We start from the raw sequence: 14,477 nt of genomic DNA, 5'->3' as shown, positions 1-14,477 counted from the left end.
GGTCGTTTGGACGAGTTAACAAATCAGCAGCGTAAAGTTGGAAGAGTACTGAGATTAGAATTCGATTTTTGCTGTATATGGTTTTGGGTATTAATAAATATGGTTAGGTAATATTTTGGTAATTTTTTAGACTTTCTTTTAAAATAAGGCGTTCTCACACCTGAGAGACTGATCTAGACTAGGCCAAACAATTGGCTCCCAACGAAAATTGTGAGTTTTATTGTTACACATTCGCTCCAAACTGTCAGAGATCTACCGTTACTGATAGGTCGTTCGATGGTTACACATCGTGCCCCACCCAAAACATATTGATGCCCCACGTTGGGCCCCAATATGTAACCATCGAACGACCCATCAGAAACAGTGGGAGTCAATGGGTAACAATATAACTACCGCAGAAAGTTAAGTGAGTTCTATTGTTACATATTGGTTTCCAACTTTCAGAGGTAGTTGTATTGTCACCCACTGATACCCACCGTTACTAATATAATACATATACAAATCTCGAAATTTTCGTGGTTTTATATTTAATTAAATCCTGGTTATTATTTAAGGTACTATAAACAAAATAATAATAAGGTAATTTAAAAATTTTGGCAAATATTAGCATTATATTTTTGTACACTCATAAAATACTCAGTCAGAAAATTAATGCTAATGCACATGAAATATTTTCTTTGACCTTATTTGCACAAGCGGAAACAAATAGAGCAATTTAATTAATACGTAAAATATCGTGAATACGTAAACAGAAAAACGAAAATAATACTGGAAGTCCGCATTATGACGACAAATTGGAAGGCTTTTAGAAGTTAAATACACACGAATGAGCAGGATATGCTGCATCAAATAATTTTCACAGAGAGCACTCGATTAACCTCCGGCGATACAGTGGGAATTTTTTAAACTTCGAGGTCTGCTCTTTGAAACAAAAAGACAATTTTTGTTCCGAATTTTGGCAGTGAAACTAAAAGAGTTACACGGAAGTGCGATAAATTCAATAATCTGATACAAAAACAAAAATTTAAATTAATGCAATTTAAAATTTAAATTTTAAAACAAAAATGTAAAATTTATGGTTTAATAGATTACTGATAAAAAATTGACACATTACAACAAATCAAGCAATGCTGTTTTTGTAGTAATTCATATTTTAGATTTTTAATACTTCTTCTTCTACTTCTTCTTTATATATATAGACATGACTGTCTGTTTTTCAATGTGCCTCCAGTAAGTTGTCGTTCAATCGTTTTTGTGGTCTTTCTACTGATCGTCTTCCTATTGGTTAACCGTCTCTTGCCGTCTTTACTACTCTATTTACTACTCTACTACACTTCCACTCTTAACCATGTTATTTTCTTTTTTGAAATGTTAGTGTTCTTTAATTCCCTCTTTCCAAGTGATTCTGTTGCTGCGTTAACGATGTTAGTTTTAAGTTTTTCCAGCTTTCATCGATGTTATCGTTTTCTAATATTTCATTCCCAGCGATCTTCTCTGATATTCTTTTCCAGTATAAGTATTCCATGGTTTCCGTATTTAGTCTTTCAACTTAGATTTTTTTTGTCGCCGACATGTCTATTTCTTTTTCTTTCAGCACTTAAGTTATTTCTTGGTCCCTTGAGTTGAGCGATCTGATACTCCAAGTAGTAATTCTCATCTGAGTTTTGGATGTTTTTTGCTTATTTTTATTTCTTACCGTAGTCGTCTTCATAGTATCAATCCGGTTCCGAGACTGTACATTGTTTCTTTGAGCGGTATTTGTTTTTACGATTGGTAGGTTGCTAACGTTGCCAATCATCTTTCACATTTTATCCGGCCTTGTTACCGGCTGCGCTAACCTCAGAGCTATTCAATTCACCCCGCAATCATCCCAGGTAGTGTTGATTTCTAATACAGGGCAATTAATTAGTGTGGTCGAAACTTAGTAGATAATACGAGGCGTGTTTTTTAAATAAGTACCGTTTTGGAATTAAAAAAAGACGTGCAAAGATATGGCAATAATTTTATTTTTACATGAAAGCCTGTACCTTAATCTACTTTTCTACATAATTTCCGTGAATATTGAGGCAGATAAAATTCTGCCGCCTGACTTGTTAACCACTGCATCACAAATGTTTTGACTTCGTTATCGTCTTGAAGACGCTGACCGCCCAGGTGTTTCTTCAAGTGCTGGAACTAATGGTAGTCGCTGGGCGCCAGATCAGGGCTGTATGGAGGATAATCTAGAGTTTCCCATTTAAATGATTTGATAAGATCTCTGGTCTACTTAGCCACATGTGGATGGGCATTATCATGCATCAAAAAGATACCCTTACTCAAGTTGCCACGTGTTTTGTTCTGGATTGCACGACGCAGATTTTTCAATGTCTCACAATAAGACGCTGCATTGATTGTCTCATTACGAGGCAGAAATTCCACTAGCAATACTCCTTTTCTGTCCCAAAAAACTGTGCACATGATTTTCCGGGCAGAAATTGTTTGCTTAAACTTCACTCTTTTGGGTGATGATGAATGTCGCCATTCTATGGATTGTTGTTTCGATTCTGGTGTGACGTATGGCACCCACGTTTCGTCACCAGTAACAATTTGGTCTAAAAAATCTTCACCTTCACTGTGGTACCGCTCAAAGAAAGTCAATGCACTGCCTAAACGTTGGGTTTTGTGCAAATCCGTCAACATTTTTGGAACCCAACGTGAACACAATTTCCGGTAATTCAAGTTCTCGGTAACAATGCGATACAAAACACTACGAGAAAACTGAGAACAGCAGTCGGACAATGATGAAATTGTAAAGCGTCTGTTTTCTCTCACCTTTTCGTCCACTTTCTGCACCAAATTTTCATTAACGACCGAAGAACGCCCACTCCGTTCTTCATCATGCACATTTGTGCGGCCATCTTTAAATGCTCTCACCCATTCCCTTACCATTCCATCACTCATAATGTTTTGTCCGTAAACTTCAACGATCTCATGATGAATATCGATCGGTTTTACGCCTTTAGCACTAAGAAATCGTATAACAGCCCGTACTTCACAATCAGCGTGACTCACGATTGTTGGAGGCATCTTAAACACTGGAGTAAACAAGTATACAATGAAGAATCAGACTGTAATGGCGTCAGTGCGTAGGCAAGAGATGTAGGTAACCAGCGCTCATGCGCGGAACGCCGACCGTAGCGCTGCGGCGGCGGAATCGCAAAACGGTACTTACTTAAAAAACATGCCTCGTATAATATAAAATTACGTAACACATTTTTTAATAAATCATAGAATAAAAATATTGTAAAAAATGGTATAACAAATCATGTGAAAAAGAGTGTGTGTGTATGTGTGTGTGAAAAGAGAGTGATGGTATTAGACAAAGAATCTTTTTGTCATAGAATATTGTTATAGAGATGTTCAAATTTTTATCTTAGAATTAATTATAAACTTGATTAGAATATTATATATAGATTTGTAAGAATAAGATAACAGATTTCTGATGTTAACTGGTAGGCTAATGTTGAGATCTTCTTCTTCTTCAAGTGCCATCTCCACGGCAGAGGTCGGCAATCATCGTAGCTATTCGGACTTTTAAGACGGCTGTTCTGAAAAGTTCATTTGATGTACATCCATACCACTCTCCCTATGCTTCTCCTTCCTTGGATCTTTCCCTGTATAATTAGGTGGAGCAAGGTGAATTTCTCTCTACGTATAATATCTTCGAGATATTCCAATTTTCTTATTTTAATTATATTTAAAATTTCTATTTCTTTATTCTTCCTTCTCAGAACCTCTTTGTTTGTGACGTGTTCTGTCCACGATATTTTCAGAATTCTTCTATACACCCACAGCTCGACTGATTCCAGTTTTTTTCATTGATGTCGCATTCAAGGTCCAAGATTCCATTCCATAAAATAAAGTCGAAAAAACATAGCACCTCGCCAATCCAACTCTTAGTTCCAATTTTAAATCCCTTGTACATAGTACTCTTCTCTACTCTTCTCTTCTCTACTCTATTTTGTTGAAATTTGCTCTAGCCTTTTCTTTTCTAATTTTGATCTCCTGAATGTAATCATTCGTGGATTTAATCATTGTTCCCAGATATGCATATTTATCCACTTGTTCAAAGTTGGTTCCTTTTATTAGAAGATTCCCATTATTTCTTTGAGTTTTCGATATTCTCATAAATTTCGTCTTCTTGACATTCATTTTTATGGCTTCCCTATCGAAGGCATTTTATTGTGGCTGCTTAAAGACAGAAAAGATTTATTTTTCACGTTGAGAAAGCCTATGAATAGCTGTTCTGACGAGCCCTATTATTAGGGCGAAATACGTATAAATAGATACATAGTCACTTTGGACGTGAAATCAAATCTTGACTGTCTTTTTCATTTTATTCGGAACTACTCTGGATGAGTACAAGAAACCAATTCGCTAAGGATTTCTTCTTAGTTGAGGAGACATGTCGTGGAATGCAAATTTTAGATTCCCCATGTCTCTATTAATATCTTTATCAACGTCTGGTTTGACTTGCAATTTTTAGAAGGCTCAGATTAAAGAAGAAATCTGAATTGTGTTTCGAAACTATTTTACAAATTACTAATATTTCATAGCAGATAAAAGAAACGTTTTTAAATACAAAATATATTGTCTTTTATAACATTTTTGTTACATTTTGCTCACAAAAACACCTAGATATACGTAGAGATGTCAGAAAATTTCAAGGCCCTATTTTTTTAAAAAGAAAAGTTATCACGATTTGAAAACTTTTGTACAATTGTACCTATACCGCCCGACTAAGGTTAAGTGAATCTAACAATAGTAACACAGTAAATTAATAACTATATAATTGTTAATTATTATTAAAAAATTGTATCCATTGACTCTCAATACAGGAGTCGTTAAAATTTCAAATGACAAATCACCAAGTATTAGAAGAACTATCGGCTGACTGCTTAAGAGATGGACTGACAACCTTACATAGAGATAATAACCCGCCAATAAACAAGCAATATTGCTTATAAGATTTATTTATTTATTTATCGTATGGCAATTACAACACATTTAGAATAAATACACAAACACTAGCAATATAGGTATTTGACAAACTTTAAATAGTTACAAACAAACATCAAGTGTATTTATATAATCAATTGACTCTGAAGTTGCAAACAGGAAGTCTTCAGGGCTACCATTGTAGGATCTTGAGGTACACTCTTGAATAATGTGGTCGATGGTTTGGTTCTCCCCACAGTCACATTGAGGAGACGGGTTCTTTCCCCATTTTTGTAGCATGTATGCACATCTGCCATGTCTGGTTCGGATCCTATTTAGAGTGGATCATGTTTTGCGTGGAAGATCAAAACCTGGTGGCTTGTGGGTAATGCAGGGCATGTTATTTTGCCATTCGTTCCATTCTTGGGACCATGCATTCGTGATGTTGAACTCCTCATGTATCATTCTTGCCGTTTTCATTGGTGGTTTTCTAGAACGGAGACGGGTATTTCGTGCATCCTCGGTATCTTGGTGGATCGGCAGGTTTATATTATTCATGATCTTTTTGTATTTACGTGTAAGTGCGTCGACTCGTCGTAAATGTGGAGGTGGGATGTGACTTAATACTGGAAGCCATTGGGTGGGAGTTGATTTAATTGTACCAGCTATCATCCTCATAGTGCTGTGCAGCTGATTGTCGACTTTTTTTACGTGTGGACTGTGTAGCCAGACTGGAGCACAATATTCAGCGGTCGAGAAAACAAGGGCTAAGGCAGTAGAGCGGAGAGTGGAAACCGATGCTCCCCAGGTGGTACCGCAGAGCTTCTGTATAATGTTATTTCTTGTACTCAACTTTTGGGCAGTTTTTGTTAAATGCTCTTTAAATGATAGCGTTCTGTCTAGTGTTACGCCCAGGTAATTCGGTGTTTTGTTGTGGGTAAGTGTGGTATTTTCAAACCGTATGTTGAGTTCCTTTCCAGCAAGTTTATTGTTCAGGTGAAAGCAACTAACTTCTGTTTTGGATGCATTTGGTTGAAGTCGCCACTTGCGAAAATATTTGCCCAATGTATATAAGTCTGCCGTCAGAACTTCTTCAGACGTTTCTAGTATTCTGCATCGTATAGCGAGGGCCCAATCATCGGCGTATCCGAACTTTCTTGACTGTGTTTCCGGCATATCTGCTAGGTATAAGCTAAATAGTAGTGGAGAGAGCACTGACCCCTGTGGTAGGCCATTCTTAAGTTTCTTTGGTAGGCTGATATCTGTGCCCATCACTACTTGAAACATTCGGTCGTTGAGCATGCTATCTATTAGGCGTGCTATTGGTTTACAGGGGATTGCACGGAGAATTTTGTATATAAGGCCCTCTCTCCATACTGTATCGTAAGCTGCCGAGAGATCAATAAATGCCGCTGAAGTTTTAAGTCTTCTTTGGAAACCCGTTTCGATGTAGGTGGTGAGTGACATTACCTGGTCTGCACAGCTTCGTTCTGGTCGAAAACCCGCTTGTTCGACTGGGATCGCCTAGTACAGTTCTGTACTGATTCTATTATATATAAGCCTCTCTAATAGTTTGTAGATGGCAGAGAGAAGCGCAATTGGTCTGTAGTTTTTTAGGTTGTCGGCGGGTTTGCCTGGCTTTAGTATGGCTATTATCTTAGAGCGCTTTAGTTCTTGTGGAATATTTCCAGTTACCATGATGTCTGTGAAAAATCGAGCCAGCCAAACTTTTGTATACTTGCCACAATTTATTAGGAATTCAGGGTGAAAATTATCAAATCCTGGTGCCTTTGCTGGCTTAACGTCTTTAAGAGCCTTTGATATGTCTTCGCTGGTGAAGGGGAGGGAATGCTCCGTTTCTGTGGCTACGTGTTTTAAAGTTTTAAGTTCTCTCTTAACGAAAATGGTGTGTGCTTTATCCTTTGGTGCCCTGGATGTTTTTACTATATGTGATGCTACGGCATCTGGCTTTACGGCTGCCTCTCGGCGTTTCGTACGGACACCACTCCCTAATTTTCTCAGTAATGACCATGCCTGTCTTTGCTTATAAGAATATACAATTGTACTTAATGTAATGAAATAATAATGGGAATTACCTACATTCTAGTAAATTACATCAAATATTATAAACCCTAACTTGTCATAATTCAGATTACTATGTAAATAAAAACAAAAGATGATTTTATCATTTTATAAGCATTTTAACATAACCAAAATTAATATTATCTTAATTCTTATATTAAGATGTTTATATTGTACGCTTCTTATGTATTTTAATGTTTGAAATAATTTTAATGTATTGTTCAATTTTTTGTAATCTAATAAACTATGTATTTATCTATGTATCCATTTGAAACGTTCTTAGATATTTTCCGTTGAATTTACGTTTGAACGTGTCCCACACTGTATAGATAATAATATAAGGTTACGAAAAAAGGGGGAAATGATCGATCAAATTTCTCTTCAACATCCCATCAACCTAGACCATTAACTAACTTTTAATTATACTTTCACAAAGAAAAGATCACCAAAAACCTTAATTAAAATCTTTAAAACAGCCGATAATTGTGCTCATCAAACTTTCAGGAAAAAATCCAAATTTCCAAAAGTTTCTCCCGTTAAAAATTTACCCGTTGGAAGCTCCGGCGTGCTGCTTGCTACAATAGGTGGAGCCCATTAATTAAGACAATAATAATTCTTCTTCCAGAAGTTAACCCCAGTGTCACTTTAATTTTGCCTCCTAATCTGGTATTCTTTGTCACGTCTTCCACTCTTCTTTTTAACTTTTTTCTCTATTGTCCTTCATCTCCCATTGTGTCGAGGGTATTGAAGTTAAATAACTAACAAAATTAGATTCTGAGCACAATTCAGGATGAAAGAACTATACAACGTCATTCATTGCTTCTGAGAACTAATGCACGGGATATGTAGTGAATACAGAGTCGCATTTAGGAGTTCCACCATTTACTCGAAAGAGTTTCATTTTAGATTAATATGTTATTAAAAATACACTTCTCCAAGAAATTAACGCACCAATTTAATAAATCAATTTTATTTGTAAACAGGCAAAGAATAAAAAATAAAACTTCACCAGATTTATTCTACATTTTATTAGTAATTAAAACAGTTTGTCCAATCATCAGAAAATGTTGAAGTACAGGAGAAAAAAAAAATGATACGGAAAATTCTAAAAAAATGATGATAAGAAAAGTTAACTAAAATATGAAAAAAGTCTTAATAACGAGTCTTTCCACCTCTACTACGTGTAACAGCCTCACATCGTTGGTCCATACTTAAAATTAATTGCCGTATTTTATTTTGGTCTAGTTCTCTCCAAATCTGGATCAGATCTGGAAGCGGGATCTCCCACTTCCTTTAAGTTGTTTGGTTGGATAGGTGTCGCTCTTAATCGGCTACCAAGGATATCTCAGAGATTTTCAATCGGATTTAAATCCGAAATATGTGCTGGCCATTCCATAGTGTTAATTTCTACCTCTTCTAGATAATTTCTGACGATCTGTGCAGCGTGAGGTCTGGCATTATCTTGCATTAGTAAGAAACTTTCACCGATATAAGGAGTGAATGGTACTACATGTTGCTCCAGGATCTCCAATATGAACCTTTCAGCTGTAACAGTTCCATTTTGTATGACCACTAGGTCCGTACGTGCGGTTAAAGAAATACCACCCCACACCATAACGGATCCTCCACCAAAAAATGTGGTGTGTGAGAAGTTACACTGAGCATATCGTTCGTTGGGTCGTCGCAACACACGTACACGTCTGTCGTTATTGTACAAACAAAATCGGGATTCATCAGTAAATAGCACTCGTTCCCAGTCAGCCTCTAACCAATTAACGTGTTCTCTGGCAAAATGTAGTCTCCCCCTTCGATGCTCTGCAGTTAATAGAGGACCTCGGGCGGCAATCCTAGGTGTTAAGTTGTATTCCCTAAGTCACCGGCGAACAGTTTCAGTACTAATTTGTATAGCACGCACGTCTCGAAGCTGAATTTGTAGACTTCGATGTGTTACAAAACGTTGTCGAAGAGCAGAAATTCTTAAAAATCGATCTTGAATAGGGGTAGTTAACCGGTTTCGTCCTTGCCCTGGTCTGCGAGTATGATCCCCTGTTTCGAGGAATCTTTCTAACACCCGTAAGACGGATGTGTGGGACACATTAAACCGACGACCAATTCTTCGGTAACTCCAACCTTCTTCCGACAATATCACTGCTTGGGCACATTCATCTCGGGTTAAATTACGTGATTGACACTCCATAATAAACACAATTAACAATAATCAACAATTAAACAATAGACGAATACAATTCGTGAACACTTAAAAATTAGTATATTTATAGAATTAGTACATTTTTTGCTTCTTTTTGTTTTGTTGCAAAAAAAACTATAGCGATAAAACACAGACAATAAATCTAGAGTGTTCGAATAGCTTATACAAGGGGCTTGCAAAATATAACATTACAATGGAAATTTTTATTAACGCTTATAAAATATTTTAATATTTCCAAGTGGTGCGTTAATTTCTTGAAAAAGTGTATATTGATAACAATTAAAGCATGACTTAAGTATTGTTATTTTTTTATATGGATAATTTTGAAGATAGTTAAATAGATAAGTTAAATAAGACACACAAGAAAAAAACAATAAGCCTATAAACTATAGTTGCCTCGACTTCGCTTGTCGGCTCTTGGTCTCCACTCCAATAATCTCTTCGTCCATCTTCCGTTTTCCTTTTTAGCAACATGTCCAGCCCACCTCCACTTTTGTTTATTGATTCGCAGTATAATATCGTCTACGCCAGTTCGTCGGCGTATCTCCTCATTTCTCACGCGATCTTTCAAGGTCAGGCCCAGCATTGATCTCTTCATTCGCCTTTGTGTTACCCTCAGTTTTTCGGCAGTAGCTTTCGTTAAAGTTAGAGTCTCTGCTCCGTAGGTCAAGACTGGTAAGATGAATTGGTTAAATGCCTTCCTTTTCAGGTAAATTGGGGTATTTGTTTTAAAAATGTCTCTCATCTTTCCATATGCCGCCCATCCCAACGTGATTCGTCTATTTAGCTCGCAGGTTTGGTTGTCTCTGGTAATTCTAATTCCATGACCCAAGTATGTGTATTTATCGATTAATTCTACCTTGTTGTTATTGATCTGTATCTCTTCGCTGGGAACCATATTGGTCATCATTTTGGTTTTCTCGAAATTTATTTCCAGCCCAGTTTCTTGTAGTATGTCATTCAGTTCTTGGAGCATGTCTTTGATCTCTCCCAGATTATCTGATAGAAGCACAATATCGTCCGCAAAACGTAGATGGTTTAATCTTTCTCCATCGATGGATATTCCTTTCTGTTGCCATGTTAGTCTTTTACATGCATACTCAAGAACGGTAATGAACAGCTTTGGTGACATAGTATCACCTTGACTGACTCCCCTTTTCATCTTTATTTTATTAGTTGCTGAATGTAGACTTATGGTTGTTGTGGCATTTTCATATATATTTTTAACTATATTACAATATCTGTGGTCGACCCTGCAATCTTGTAGTGCTCTTAAGATGAACGGTAGTTCCACTGTATCAAACGCCTTTTTTAAAGTCTACAAATATCAATACCAAGGGACGGTTATATTCGTTAGTTTTTTCTATCAGGGTTTTTAGGCACTGCAGGTGATCGTTTGTGCCGTAATTAGGGCGGAAACCGGCTTGTTCCCGAGATTGGAAAAAATCCAGCTTTGTCTCTAATCTGTTCGTTATTATTAGGGTGTATAATTTGTAAGGGTACCTACACAAAAAAATTAAACTCTTCTTCCTTATTGATAAGCTTGGGACAGCTGGTATTTTAGTAACTTTTCAAAAGGATGTTTTAAATATACATGTTTTAATGAGTTTAGAGAGCTAAGGGAATCTGTTATAATCAGGGCTTTATCTGAATATGTTATGATAGACGGAGAAAAGGTTGTTTTATAAGGAAGCGATTGATGCCCCCACGCCATCTTCGGACTCAGATGCTTCTCTGAAGATTTTACAGTGGTTGAGGTACTTTTCTAAGAGGGCTTCGAACTTAAGCCGAATCAGGAAATAGTTTGTACTGGATTAATCAAAATATTCCAGAGATGTATCACAGATATAATATCCTAGGAGAAAACATCCAAGAAAGTTAATGTTTGGATTTTAAAGTATGTATTTAATTCTTTCGTAATATGGTTTTTTAGTATAGCTAATACCAAATTTGTTTACATATTTATTTGTAAAAATATTTTAAGATATTATTTTTGAAATATTACAAGCGACTTAAGCTGCACGAGATAGGAAAAGGAACATGCAGCGGTGATGAAGTGGTGGTTCTTTTAAACAAGCATAAATACTCGGTATCGGAGAAGTTGAAAAAGCCCCTGTTAATAATTTAAGACTTTTATTATTAATAATAACTAATAGTTTAAGAAGAGATATATTGACAGTGGAATAGGGCATTGCTCCATAATCTAGCGTAATAAAGATTTATACAAAAGAAGTAGAGTGGGTCTAAGCCCCAGTTTTTGTTACAAAGAGATCTTAACATATTTAATTTTTTATTACAGCAAAGGATAAAGTGAGAGATATGATTTTTCCATAGTAGCTTTCAATTAAAGATTAAACCCAAGAATTTGCAATGATCTCTAAACTCCATTTGTTTCTCATAAATTCTCAGGGTTGGAGTTTGTGGTAAGGAGTACAACTTACACTGATTTTTCTATTGAAAATTTGAAATCTGTAAGGTGAAGCCAATTTTCGAGAGTATCTAAAAGTTTTGAAGAATTGTGGACATTAAGGAGATACTTTTGCCTTTAATAGATACCACTATAATAGGGCTTGTAAGGGTATAATTTTTGATTATATCATTTGTTGTCACTAGAAATAATGTTGGACTGATTACAGATCCTTGCTCTAGTAAATTTTTTCTTTGCGTAAAACTTTAGCAATTAATTCCCAGCGGTACGTTTTATGGGGGTTTGTTTTGGGCTAGGGGATAGTGGGGTAGTTTTTGGGATTGATTATTATACCAATCAACAGCACCATATACACATCCTTTCCTTGCTACTGACACCCCTCGTGGTAACATTCATGACAATAGCTAAACGATAAGAAAAACCTAACTGATCATGCTCATGACTCATTTTACTTATTAGTTGCAACAATATAGCCATGCTAAACCAATCGCGTTACAAGCTAGCTCTCTTTTACTTTATCTTTAATACCTCGTGTTTTTACCAGCTGGCAACCCTATTTTAAAACCATTTTTTAGGTATCTTTATATAATCATACTAAAATTTATTTGTTTTTTTATATCAAATGCAATACATGAAAATCAATGACTAAATTTTGTTTAAAAATTAATTATCATGCCCACTTTTCGACTGACAACCTGTTATCAATTTACTTTCCTTGTTCATAAATATATGTAAGAATGTGAATCTGATTAAAAATATTATAAACGTAGTGATATGGTGGTGGAATCTCTTACTATTAAGGATGTGAATGATTTTAAATAACTGTATTGATTAATACAAGAAGACTAAAAAAATTATGAAAATTTACGAGAAGTAATTATCCAATTTTACAGCCAACAATTTTTTTTTAGAAATTACCATGTTATTATCAGTATCAGTAATAAAGTCAGACGTATTTAACCACGAGTGACAATTATACTTATTTTTAATTATGTTTTTGTGTTAAAATTATTAACAATTAATAAACAATAACCACTCACTTTAGTACATAAAATACCCTAATTGTATTGTTTAAGTATATACAGGTACATTTATATTACTTGTGTTAATGATGTTATAAAAATTTAAAACCTTTTTCTTAAAAACAGTTTTTTAATAATCGCTGTATTTTTAACAAAAAAGAATAAACAGACATCGAAAAAAAAGTGTGAATTGCAAAATGGAAATAACTAAAGATAATTTAAATAAACAACATCGGAGAAACGGTTAATATTTTTAAGTTTTTGGTAATAAAATAAAAAGCAAGAGCACTTAATTCTCATCCACAACTATAAATTAATTAAAAAATAAACATATTCGCTGTCCCGGTGGAACAATGAAGCAAGTGCAAAAGTGTAACTTTTCAGGAGAGCCAAAAATATAAAATTATTTTACTTAATACATCATGCAATGAAGCATAATGAAGATACTGGATTAGTATTGCAGTTTTATACTTAGCCACCGTGATATCCTGTAACTCTGTTACACATTCGAAATGAATTCTTAATTTTTTATCCCTAAATTTGATCCCCAATTGCAATTACGTCATTGTTGTCACAAATAACAATGACGTAATTGCAATTAGAGATAAAATTTAGGAATCAAAAATTAAGAATTTAGAATTTAATTTAAAAAGAAAAATTTAGAATTTAGTTTTAAAGATAAAATTTCCACAGACATACTCATTTTGTAAAATTTTTGGTTACCTAGCTAGTTTTGAAAGGTGTAATCGAAATAAGCACAAAAAGTCATTGAAAAGTATATTAAACAAACCGAAAATTGTAGTAAAAGCAAACAATTTTACTAAAAAGGAACTTAAAAATAAAATTGAAATTGCAAAAAAAGGATCAACGAAAAATTTCATAGTAAAAGGCTTTATAAAAATCAGGAATTATATGTTTTAAAAGTAACTGTTTCAAATCTTTTAGTTTGTTATCACCTAAAGGAATTTTTGAAGAGTAAATCCTACGCAGCTGGCATTTATGTGAAAACAATTCTGACGAACTCCAACCTCTTCTTTTTTGGCAAACATCAATGCACTTCATTGTACTGTGCTTTTACGTTGTAAAACTCAGTGAAATCCATTTCTTTAACGGTTAAATTAGCTCCTGTTTCTCAAGCATTCCTAATTAATTTAACATATTGTTCTGGAATGTATATGGACCCTGATTTGGTTGCCCTCTTCACTGCTTTTTCTATTATGCTGTGGACTAAATCTCCTTCATTTTAGGTGTGACCGCGAACAAGATACTTGTGAGTAATAAAATTGATGTCCAAAGTATTGACAGCAAACAGGTACATGGCTATTAGAAATTTATTTTTTTGTTGGCCTCCACAGTTATCGGAATAAAAAATCACATCAACTCCTGGGCTGGTTATTGACAATTCTTTTAGATAGCAATAAACGCAATATTCGATTTCTATTGCCCCTCTATTCCCCATCACTTCATTCCAAAAGTAACAGCTAGCTTTATCAATTTCACAAGTGCTATCTGTTTCGGAGACTTTTTTTCGCCTTTACTTCTACTACTGTAAAGTTATAACAGTTTAAGCAAGATTTGTAAAAAAAATGCAGAACTTTGTCCTATTGGTACAGGTAACACTGCTTCTAAATCATAAGTAGCCAGATATTTATCGTTAGTTTTTTCTTTACCACTGAGATCCTTTTCCTCTAAGTGACTTTCAATGGTTGTTTGTACATTTTCTTTTTCTTCTGCTCTGGCATTTTTAAAAGATTCGCAT

Source organism: Diabrotica undecimpunctata, chromosome 8 (genome assembly GCF_040954645.1).
Source record: "Diabrotica undecimpunctata isolate CICGRU chromosome 8, icDiaUnde3, whole genome shotgun sequence".
NCBI classification, from domain to species: Eukaryota; Metazoa; Arthropoda; class Insecta; order Coleoptera; family Chrysomelidae; genus Diabrotica; species Diabrotica undecimpunctata.
This window is presented reverse-complemented; position numbering follows the sequence as displayed.